This window comes from Thermobia domestica, chromosome 18 (assembly GCF_964235325.1).
Source record: "Thermobia domestica chromosome 18, izTheDome1.hap1.1, whole genome shotgun sequence".
In the NCBI taxonomy this organism is placed as follows: domain Eukaryota; kingdom Metazoa; phylum Arthropoda; class Insecta; order Zygentoma; family Lepismatidae; genus Thermobia; species Thermobia domestica.
Genome location: NC_137471.1, coordinates 151,452,115 through 151,465,593, shown reverse-complemented (window position 1 = coordinate 151,465,593; position 13,479 = coordinate 151,452,115).

The window sequence follows — 13,479 nt, the reverse complement described above, 5'->3', positions numbered from 1 at the left end:
CTTCAATTTAGTGCGTTTGAACCTGCGGAGCGCACGGTCGCGTATTTACATTAGCAGCTTCGTATTACTACACACATAAGGCAATTTGCTATTCGAAACTTCAGCTGTTTTTATTGGCGCGTGCTGATCAAACAGATGTTTTAAAGAAGTCTGAAGAAAATTAACTTTAGCATTTATAGATTCCTGAGATTCAATTTGTTTCCAGTTTAAGGCTTCAGCATTTTGTAGAAATGCGTCGTAATTAAATATATTAAAGTTGCGATAACGAATAATATCAAATGACTTTCTTGGCGGTTTTTTAATGTTTAAGATAGCATGTGTCACCCAGTGATCGGATGATCCAATGGGTGGACTAACTCCACTTGATGTTATCATGTCAATTTTATCGGTAATAATGAGATCGAGTAATGATTCACCGAACTCTGTTATTGTGGTTGGTTCTTTAATGAGTTGGACAAAACCAAACATATCCAGGACACGGTTCAAATATTTTGTTTCGGCTTTGTCAAGACAGAGCTGATTACAATTAAGGTCACCTAGTATATAAAGACAATCAACTTGTGGATATACATGTGTAAGATATTATGTTATTAAAACGTTATGTCTAGAATTCGGTCCAGATACGTTGAACAGTATGGCCTCTATTTGAGTGCGTGTAAAAGCGTGACGAACCGAGAGACGAATAGATGGACAGACATCGAAAAATCATTTTTTCGATATGTAGGAGCCATGTAACTTGAATTCATTGAAATCTGGTATTCGGTTTTTATAACTATAACCACACTTTCTTCTTTCGTCGCTCGAATGTGAAAACGAATAGGCCTACACCGACACGTAATGCGATAATTTGTAATCCCAAAAATTTAATTTGTTATGTTTAATGTGTGGTCACGCTAGGAAAAGGAGCTTATGCATGTTAGAACATTTTATTATCAGTTTTTCACGCTACTGTATAATTCGTCGGAAGCATTCGTGTTATTCACAAAGAGAGCTGTAAAATTTAGTTTTGTTTAAAGAAAGCATTCTTGATTTTTTTACACAGACTTGCATTTGTTGCACTTGTTGATATGAAACAAAAGGAGAGAGAGAGAGAGAGAGAGAGAGTCAATACTCTAAAAAGGAACACACACACACACACACACACACACAGAAACACTAGAACAGACAACGAGCTATGGCTGTGATTGTGTTCGTCACGCTGTGTGTAAAGCTGCAGGTCACGCTTGTTTTGTTTTTTACAGACACAATCGCAGTGAGTTGAAGTTTGAAGTTACTTCTGCTGTGTTAAAAAAAAAACTGGAGACGGAATGATTAAGCATACCATACCATAAACTAAAAACAATCGCTATTAGTAATAAATAGTAAGCTAATAGTAAGATGGATTGCTTTCTATTATCTCCACATACTAATAACTGAATTTTACCCATAAACATAAGGGAAATGAAATAATTGAGAAAAATCGTGAGTTACAGTATACGCGCAATTTTGTTTGCGCATGGGAGTACATAGGGAGTACATAGTGAGTACATAGTAATTTAGTGATTTGTGTATTTGGTGATATTTTGTGCTATATGGGAATATTATATACATGTCTTAGTATAAGTTAAGGCTAGGGAAGCCTGAGTTCTCGATATATAGTTAGTTGATATATTATATTTTGTAACTATGTATTCATCATTTTGCGTGTTTGTGTAATATATTTGTGATATAATTTTCGAAATAATAAGAAATATGCACCCTGTTTGATCTATGTCCTGTGTTAGTAAACACAGCACATGGCATCAAAGGGGGAAATTATTGTGTGAAGCCGAGTTCCCTGTTTCATTTGCATACCAAAATGCAGATGAGTGCACATTTACATATCACTATGTTAATTTTGTGAATGAATTAATTGCTTTTTAATTAGGTTTATTTTACATATTGTTTAATATCTAACACAGAGCGAAATACGGTAGTATTAATACTCTTTGATATTTATTTTTTTCTTATATATGTACATTTATCGTAGGTTTATTGATGTGAATATGTAGTTCACATGCATCTCATTACCGGGAAGTAGTATGTAAATAGCTATATGTATGACCGTATTTGAATATTCTGCATACAAGAGATAGGAAGAAAATATATAATATCAGTTACTTCGTATAACGCAGATTTGGATTTCTTTATGCTGAGAGACCAAATTCAGCGATTTTTTTCTGGCAACAGCGTTCTGTCCTGAAAGTCTGTTGACAATTGCTTGCTACTATGAGGAAGAAGAAATGTCTAGCTAACCATGAAGAGGAAAATAATATAGGTATAGGAAGTATGCAGGAAACTTCCTCTGTACAGAATCCCTAGCTGGAAACATTGAGCTTGCAATGCACTGTACTCTTTGTTTAAAATATCATAAAAATTTTAGCATCGATATGCTGGATTTTGAATTTCTATACGTGTGCTTTTCACACCTTTCAAAAGAATGTCTCACCTCTCGGGCGTTGAGCGTCTATAGCAAGTGACGGTTGGTCGTCAGCCAGCGAATCTTTTTCTATTTTTCCCGAGATGCATTGCTTGTTTGAAATTGTGTATTTTATTTTGACTATTTCATATATATTTTACTAATACTATCGTATTACGCTCACAAGGTCTTGGAAAGTACGTTATAATTCATATCTTGATTTTTAAATGTGATTCCTTTAGTCAAAGACATTTAGATCTTTGGTTTGTTTTCAAAATTTGTTAGCATCAACAAATTTTCCTTCTCTCTCCTTCTTGGAGAAATGACAGCCGGTAATAACAGAAGAAAATGGGTAAGCCATGGAAAAATGAATCCCTATACTATAATTATTTAGTGTCATCAGTGTATATCTGTGTAATTATCTTCTGTTTTACCTTTCATACCTTTATGTATGTTTAATGATGGTTTTCTATGTTGTAAATAATATGTAATAACAAAATATGTATTTGTTTACATGTATTGCTGCAATGGAAAACTGTTTGTCCAAAAACTTTCAGAACTGCCGCTACTTGCAGTGAGGGCAGCACCTATCAAGTGTGGTTTGAAATATCGGTTCAGTTTTGACGGTCCTGGCCCTTGTGTCTGCACAGACCACCCAGGATTTAGCCTCCGGCTACTAAAAATTCCAACAACAATTCCGAGAAGAGCGAGTCTCTTGCTTTTCAGCAAGAAACAGAACTATGCAGGGAAAAGGAGACAAACCGAAAGTTAGTTGTGATTAGAACCCGGAAGCGTCAGCACGACGGCTACGAGGACTTCCGTTGACTTGTATATAACAGAAGTTATATACCGTGATTCGTTTGTGTGTTCAGTTATAGTCTTCAAGTATTTATTATACTACAACTATATCATCATGAGTGTTTATATAAAAGCTTAAAACTGTGAAACAACGTTCTCCGTGCTCATACACACCATATCTTGAAGTAAAGTTTCATCGTGTTTGTTCTTTCTGCAGGAACCGTAGGCTATAATGGCCACCTATAATTTTAAGATTTTCAGTGCAACGTATTTAGGTTGACCTTTGCATAGTGCATCGCACTTACATTTTGATCTTTATTAGTGAAGATCTGTACTACTAGAAACATGTCTCAAAAGAGCTAATTGCCTGTCCTAGCCTATGGGCAGGGCTCTCCGGAACTTTCTTAAGGAGACAGAGAAGATAATATTTTACTTGTGCTGTCTAGCACTCCAGTTCATATTTGTAGCACTACTACTACCAGGATCTTTTCAGGTTTCCATAGACAAAACTTCAGTATGAATTGTAAGGATCCAGTGTGTTTAATCATCACATGAACTTCCACCATCCCTTTCGAGTGCAGAGACTCTCAGCGGATGTGGAACCTGATTTATCTTATAATAATGAAACTGTGCCTTGTAATATAGTTTGGTAAATGTTTGTTTATTTACTTGTCCTCATAGTGAAAGACGGAAAGAGACGTATAAACTGTCAGGAAATGAGGATATAGAATTCATTTTCTATACGCTGTAAATTATTATGATCGGTGAAGTTTTTTTGTTTACTTATCTATTCATATATATATATATATATATATATATATATATATATATATATATATATATATATATATATATATATATATATATATACATATAACGTATATCATGTGTTATCAGATCACCCAGTTCTACATATTGGTTATTACAAAGTGTGAAAATATAAAATTTTAATTGTGTGTTCAGTGGTGCACCATTTAAGTAATTGGCATTTTAGTGTTTTAGTGAAAATGCAGTTATCAAGTGTTTATGTGGAATAACCTACATCATCATTCAGAAAATAAATCACACCACCTAACAGTAGCCAGAGGGTTTCCTTTTTCCTGTTTGGTTTTCCTTTCCCAAAGTGTTAATTTCAGATGTGTTTTCTTGCAGGATGGAGAATTAAGGAAAGATTCCATCACTTAACTCAAGTATTCTGACCACCTTCCTGGTTGGGGCTCAGGAAGGCATCGCCCCATAGAACCACATACCTCAGTTGTGAGTGTAAATGGGGAATTAACAGGCTGCTAACTGTTCACCTTAATTTAAGTTTTTTTTCTTTTAAAAGTGTTGAATTTAATTACTCTCCTTTACAAGTAGCATCAGTGACCATAGCTGAAGGTAACATTTTAAAACCCTGAGATATTTTTCAAATTCCTGAGATATTATTTTTTTTATATAGTATTTGTTTTCTCATGCTCTCTGAAGGTATCAAGCATGGTAGTGGCTGCTCCAGAAGGAAGTCCACTTTTGACTTCAGTAGGGAATTTGCATACTGAAAAGTAAATTTGTGAATTATCACCTGATAATATTAAAATTATTATTTTATACCCTCGTCACACCACCACCTTTTGTAATGAATGTTCTTTTTTTAGAACAACCTACGCAATGTAGATGTGTCACACCATGCGTTGGATACACACAGTACCAACACAAGCATTGCGAATAAAGCTATTGTCCAAATGTTAATAATTTCTTTACACGTGCTCTTAGTAATACTATATTAATACTTTCTTCAATACTTCATTCTTGCTTTGTGCTATTCTGATTATACTTGTGGAGATTTGTTTATATTTATGGAAGTTGCAATTTATTCGAAGATTTCATTTTATCAAGAGATTAAAAAAAACGTGTATTGAGTGTAGGTGAAGTAGGAAGTGTCGAAGTAGGTGAAGTAATATGTCGATTGGTTCTCGTGACAATAATATAGTGATTTTCTACTATATACTCTTTCAACTTGAATAAATAGGTTTTAAGTTAATCATTGAAACGTAAACACTTTCACGTAAAAAATATTCTAAAATGTTTTATAGGATATGATTATCCTTATAAATTAATAACTAAGAATCACGGTTAATATATACAGTGGCGTATTTACGATTTTGTTTCGGGGGGCTTTGCCTGAAAATGTGAAAATTCTGCAAGATATTACATATACTTTACTATAGTAAGTACGATTTCGGGGAGGCTTAAGCCTGGAAGCCCCCTAAATACGCCACTATATATATATATATATATATATATATATATATATATATATATATATATATATATATATATATATATATATATACTTTTCAAAATATTTTATTTGTAAATAAACATGTTTACAATATGCTATAGCAACTACTAATAGTGCAACACAGACACTGTAAAAAAATCCCACAATTTTTTGATCTAAGTATCCAATAAATTTCAATCAAAAATTTTCTTGTATGCCTTATATCTGGAGAACTACATGCAGTATAGACATACCCAAACTATCTCTTAACTCAGTATAATGTGCTCATTCCGTAAAAGAGGGGCCGCGGTGGCTCAGTGGTAGAGCGTTCACCTCTGGTGTTTGGCATCCCGGGTTCGATCCGAGGAGCCCGCCAAGTGAACTTTGTGGTGGACAGACACCGTGTTCATGGGTTCTCTCGGGGTTCTCCCGTTTCCTCCCACCTTCTTCATTCCACGATTTCATCCATTACTCATCATCACCGTCTCCTTTAGACTAACCGGCATAACCTTGGGACGTAAAACTCAAAGATTTCATTTTTTTTTTCATTCCGTAAAAAAAAATACGAAAACTCGATTTAGGGGCCGTTCAAAACTTTTGTAGGCGCTGATCCAATTACCCAAAAGATCTAATATACTTCAATCAAAAATTTTCTTTTATGCTTTACATCTGGAGAACTACATATAACTAACTAACTAACTCTATGGCGTATGGAACCCGGAGGTTCAATGCCGCGTTCACAAAAGTTCTCCATTGACTTTTATCTTTAGCCAATTGGATCCAATTGAACCCAAACTATCTCTAAAGTCAGTATGATGCGCTCATTCCGTAAAAAATACGAAAAATCAATTTAGAGGCTGTTCAAAAATTTTGTGATCCCTGATCCGAAAAGTAATTATTAGAAAAGATCGCAATCCTTTGATCGTAACGTGCAACGACTTTTAATTACTTCTTTTCACACACACACACACACACACACACACACACACACACACACACACACACACACACACACACTCACACACACACAGGTATCACTTCTTGTACAAATACTCCACTCTAATACGGAAATTACAGGTTACGCCTATAACCTTCGCCATGTCTATCCCGAACAAAAGGTCGATCAACGTACTTAAGAGGCCTCCATGCCTCGAAATTAAGGTGGTGCCATACATACGTATTGAAATGTGCACTCTGTTCACACAATGCTCTTTAATAGTAACTCCTTTAGTTTTGAAATTATATTGGAACGGCATAATCAAATCTTGTCTAGGGTCCGATGTGATCAATTTGTTGATGACACATTACAGACGTTTAAAAATTAAAGGATGAAAGGATTAAAAAGAAAAAGAAAAAAATACTACAACAGACTACTACTACTACCACTACTACTGCTATTAGTACTACTACAATACTACTACTACTACAACTATTACTATTAATGGTAGATTTATTACTACTACTACAGCTGCTACTAGTTCAAGTACTATTACTACTACAACTAATGCTATAATTCCTATTACTACTGATACTACTACTACTAATTGCAGATATTATAACATGCCATAATAATAATAAGAAGAAGAAGAAGAAAAGAAAGAATTCGATAATATCAACTATTTAAAACTATGCGAGACCGCGAGCAGTATCGTGAGACTACTCGTACAAGTCAGCCAAACCGATGGCGAAAATCTTCATGATGCTGTCGCTTCGGGGGACGATGACGGGGAAGCGGATACTTCAATAGCTATACTTTTCTTTAATTTTCCTTTTACTTTTAATTGTTTTACTTTTTTTCCCTCTACTCTCTGCTTTTGAATTTTCTGGTTTGCAACACTGATACTTCCCGAAGACCGAATGAAGAAGATGTGCCTTTCACTGTGTCTTCTGTCTAGTGTGTAGTGTGCTTTTTTCCAGTGACGAGAAGGAACAGAGAATTGAACCAAACTTAATATTGTAATAATATTACAATAAGAGTAATATTAGTAATGTTATATTGTTATTGAAACTTGTAACAGAGGAGAGACGCTTTTGCTATTTTTGATCTAATGTCGTTAAGAAGAATAAAGGTATGATATATCCATGAATCTGTGAGATGTATTTCAGTTTTCTCTTTTAGTGAATTTTGGCAAGTTTATGTAATTTATACATTATTTCAAATAATGACATTCCCAGGCTTGTGATCATAAATTTGCATGCAAACAAAAACATTTGTATATGTAAAGAAGCAGTTCTTGTTTCCATTATCAGTGCATTTTTAGGACAAAAGCTCAGTTGTCTAAAAATGACTTTCAGAGCATCATATTGTATCTTAGTGAATGACTGCAAAATTAAGAAATCTGGTTGCTGGACACTACTTGTGTATAATTATCAATTTCTTGTAGTGTATTTTTTTTATGTGTGAAGTATTTTTGAAAATAAAATAACTAATTACATAAAACAGCATTAATATTTAGAAAGAAACTTTTTCATAAAATGAAATAACAACTTCATTTCTTTGTAATGAAGAAACTTGATGTATTTCGAGTTCTAGAAACTTGATGCATTTCGAGTTCACAAATTTTGTTAATGTCAACGCGTGTTCTTTTATCTTGCTTTGATTCTAGATCTAGAAAGTTTGAATTGAAGTATATATCTGTTACGTATGTATCTTCCTAATAAACTTCTAAAGTGTACCAACAGTATATATAAACATTTAAAAACAAAATAATACAACTCTTGTATCTTTCAACACAAAACTCCACAATTTGCAGACAAATAAAACCGGTTTTGAAGCTTCTAAATAGTTTTGTAATTTATTTCGTACTTTCTTTCTACTTGTTTAAGAGCATGTAGGTTAAGAGATAATATGAGCAGCAAATTTAAACCCATAAAGAAGTATGAAGGTACTAGCAAATGGCTCCACGACACCACGTATGGAGGATATCTTAGCGAACCATTCTGACTTTTTTAATCCCTTCTACGTAGCTAAAATCAAAGAACGCTGAAATACGTATTTGTTTATTTTAAATGAGAGGTTCAAATTACATGTGTATAACCTTAAAAGTTTACCTCACATTTAGCGAAACTCACCGTATTTTTTATTTTATTTATTTATTTATGTATTTAATTATTTATTTTTTGGTGAGGTTTAACTGGATTGTTGACGGAACTTGCACAATACAATATTTTAAGTTTTTGTTTGCAAATAAACCTACATCTGTTTTATTTTCTGGTTATAATCACCTTAATTTGCATCGCCAGTAACTAAACCTACATAAAATAAACCCTAAGGACAACGACTTTTATTAGATAAACACTAGTGAATTCTATCAATTCAAAACAAGAAAAGAAACGTAAGAAAATATGCCGAAAGGAAACTTAAAATGGTATTGATTGATATAGCTTAAGAAAAACTATCAAACTTTCACTAAACATAAATTTTACGAGTTGAGTTTGATTGTGAAATCGTGTTTGCATATTGCATTTTAAGCTTTTTTAATTTAAAATATAATTCACCAGTGCAACTTGTGCCAACCTATTGCGGTTTGCAAGCGAGAGTTTTTAGATTTTTGTTCAAAAATATTAATATATCTGCATTTTCAGGGAGAAGTCTAGATCTACTGGCTGTAACGATACTACCAGCAAGTGAATATACTCGTTCAGATTCGACTGAAGTTTCTGGAATCACTACGAATTTCTTAGCAAGACGTGCTTATTTTTGAAACCGATGTTCGTTAAGTTTCCACCATTCAAGGCTGTTGCCACTTTGCGAAAGACACTGATCTGATTTATAAAGAGTAACCTCATCTGTTACATTAGGACTTTTTGAACACGATGGAAATATTCCAAGCAAATAGTCTAATGCTAATGACCCACCGGACGATTGCTGTGATAAATCACCTTCTGATCCTTCAGATTCTACGAGCATATCATGAACCAATCTATGGATCTTTGTTTGTATTTTAAAATTCAGAAATGGTAATGATTTGTACTTTGGGTCCAAGAATGTTGCTAAGAGGTAACATTTCAGAACACTATTTGACAAAAAAATCTGATGATTCAGAATCGCATAATGCATCGAGCTGAAGACGCTTTCCTAAGTCAACCGATATTGAAGATTTCAAGTTCTTAACAATTTCAGAATCTGAAGGACATTCCTTCAGGTGGTTAGAAATAAGACCATAGCCTAATGGTAAAGCAAAAGAAATGGAACACTTTTGATCACACATAACTGTTGTAGCCATTTGCAGTAGCTTCAGTACTCGAACGATATCTTCCATGATTTGCTACTTGTCTTCAGTTAATTGTAAATTCCTTGCATCCATAGGTTTAGTGACATTTCTATCAGAGAACACTGCAATTATTGCTTCTCTTTGTTCCAGCAACCGTTCGATCATCGAATATACACTGTTCCAGTGAGTCTTTGTGTATTGAATAAATCGATGCTTTGGTAACTTCAGGACTTTGTGTTTCTTTTCAAGCGCGACTTAAGCAGTGGTGCTATGTTTGAAGTGTCCTACCACTTTGCTACAGATTGAAATTATATTTGTTACTTCGCTTTTCTCTAAACTGGTCAGTATGGATCGCTGCAATGTATGTGCCAAACATGATACATTGTAAACCGGCAACAAACGTCCAGCATTAATCATATTCGAAGCATTGTCGTCAACTAATGCAACTACTTTGTCTTTGATGCACCATTCCTCCATACACAGTTTAATAGCATTAGCTACATTTTCAGCTGTATGTTGTTCTTCTAGTTCAATTGTCTTAAGAACAAAATCTTCTGTACAGAAGTTCCTAGTAGTAGGGGTCCCCGTATGGCTCGCCGAGTCAGCAAAAATTTTTGTGACGTCATAGGTCAAAGGTTAATGACTTTGGCCCGGGGTCAATGACCTAGGGGTACCTAGGACCACCCCCTCTAAATTTTGGCAGGGGTACCATGGCCCACCCCCTAAATTTTGGCAGGGGTACATAGGACCACCCCCCTTAAATTTTGGAAATTGCCAAATCTAAAAATTTGGTATGGTAGCCTAGGACCATAGTATGTACCTCTGTCAGTATTGGGTGTCTATGTCGTTCCCTTTTATGGGTAAAAAATTGCCAAAAATTTAAATTTCGGGGGTTTTGGATCTAATTTATCCCCTTTGATGATGTATTATTACCTTATATAGTTATATGGCCGTATACAGGGGTCCATTCCCTTTCATAACATATGTGTATATTAATGCACCCCTTGAAAAATTTGGGAGGGGTACCCTGGCCCACCCCTTAAATTTTGGAAATTGACCAATTTAAACATTGGGTATTATAGTACAGGACCCTAATATGTATTATGATAAATTTGGGCGGTCCACCTTGTTTCCTTCTAGGGGTACAAAATTGCCAAAAATATAAACGTAAGCAATACGTTGTACCACGTGTTTGGTTTTCGACCTAATTTATCTCCTTGGATGGGGTCCTATTACCTTATATAGTTATATGGTCATGTATAGTGGTCCATTATCTATCATAAGACATGGGTACATTGGTGCACCCCCTTGAAAAATTTGGGAAGGGTACCTTGGCCCACCCCTTAAATTTTGGAAATTGCCAAATCTAAAAATTTGGTGTGGTAGCCTAGGACCATAGTATGTACCTCTATCAGTATTGGGTGTCTATGTCGTTCCCTTTCATGGGTAAAAAATTGCCAAAAATTCAAATTTCGGGGGTTTTTGACCTAATTTATCCCCTTTGATGATGTATTATTACCCTATATAGTTATATGGGCGTATACAGGGGTTCATTACCTTTCATAAGACATGGGTATATTTGTGCACTCCTTTAAAAATTTAAGAGGGGTACTTTGGCCCACCCCTTAAATTTTGGAAATTGACCAATTTAAACATTGGGTATTATAGTACCGGACCCTAATATGTATTATAATAAATTTGGGCGGTCCACCTTGTTTCCTTCTAGGGGTACAAAATTGCCAAATTTTAGTACAACCACGTGTTTGGTTTTCGACCTAATTTATCTCCTTGGATGAGGTCCTATTACCTTATATAGTTATATGGTCATGTATAGTGGTCCATTATCTATCATAAGACATGGGTACATTGGTGCACCCCTTGAAAAATTTGGGAAGGGTACCTTGGCCCACCCCTTAAATTTTGGAAATTGCCCAATTTAAACATTGGGTATTATAGTACAGGACCCTAATATGTATTATGATAAATTTGGGTGGTCCACCTCGTTCCCTTTTAGGGGTACAAAATTGTCAAAATATAAACGTAAGCAATACGTAGTACCACGTGTTTGGTTTTTGGTCGATTTTATCCCCTTTGATGAGGTGTTATTATCCTATATAGTTATATGGTCATGTATAGGGGTCCATTACCTTTCATAAGATATGGGTATATTTGTGCACTCCTTTAAAAATTTGGGAGGGGTACTTTGGCCCACACCTTAAATTTTGGAAATTGCCCAATTTAAACATTTGCTATTATAGTACCGGACCCTAACATGTATTATGATAAATTTGGGTAGTTCACCTCGTTCCTTTTAGGGGTACGAAATTGCCAAATTTTAGTACAACCACGTGTTTGTTTTGGCTCAATTTATTCCCCTTGGATGAGGTCCTATTACCTTATATGATTATATGGTTATGTATATTGGTCCATACCCTATTATAAGACATGGGTATATTGATGCACCCTTTAAAAATTTGGGAGGAATACCTTGGCCCACCTCTTTATTTTGGAAATTGCCCAATTTAAACATTTGGTATAATAGTATAAGACCCTAATATATATTACTATAAATTTGGGTGGTCCATCTCGTTCCCTTTCATGGGTACGAAATTGCCAAATTTTAGTACAACCACGTGTTTCGTTTTTGACCTAATTTATTCCCTTGGATGATGTCCTATTACCTAATATGATTATATGGTCTTGTATAGGGTCCATTTTCTATCATAAGACATAGGTACATTGATGCACCCCGGGAGGTGTACCATAGCCAATCCCTTAAATTTTGGAAATTTTTCAATTTAAGCATTCGCTATCATAGTACATGACCTCAATATGTATCATGATAAATTTGGGTGGTCCACCTTGTTCCCTTACATGACTAAAAAAAATGTCGAAATATAAACATAAGCAATATGTTGTATCACGTGTTTGGTTTTTGGCCCAATTTATCCCGTTTGATGCGGTCTTATTAACGTATATGTTTATATGGTCATATATATAGGTTCATTTCATATCATAAGACATGAGTACATTGATGCACCCTTTAAAATTTGGGAGGGGTATTTTGACTCATCCACTCAGTTTTAGAAATTGTTTAATATAAGCATTTGGTATCTTCGTACAGGTCTTCAATATGTACCACTACAAATTTGGATGGTCCACATCGTTCCCTTTCATGGGTAAAGAACTACCAAAAATCAAATTTCGGAGGTTATTGACTCCTATTTAGCACGTTATATGGTTTATTACCTCTATATGTTTATGTTCTCTTTTAAATTTGGGAATTATAAAATAACATAATTTGGTAAACGTTTTCTAGGACCCATTGGTGTTTCTCTTATGGCCAAATATTCAAAATTTAAAGGTTATTAACCGGCTTTATTATTAAATGAGTACAGGATTTATTACTTTTTCATAAGACACAGGTGTATTTGTGTACCAATCTTAAATTTTGGGAGGGGTACATTTCTTATTGTCATATCAATAATTGGTAATTGTTCTTTGGGTAAATCATTGTGAAATATTAGTATGATCACGTGATCAGTTATTGACCTATGATGGGATTAGGAGTCCAGGACATTGGTACATTTAAACTTTGTAGGATAATTTGAGAATGCGTCATTGGTATTGATTATTACAGCCAAATATAAACGTAAGCAATACGATGTACCACGTGATTGACCTTGATGAGGTAGTGTACAGGGATACATAGCTAACCTTATTGAATCTTATGACTCAGTCTTAAGGGAATACATGCTACAACACTGGCA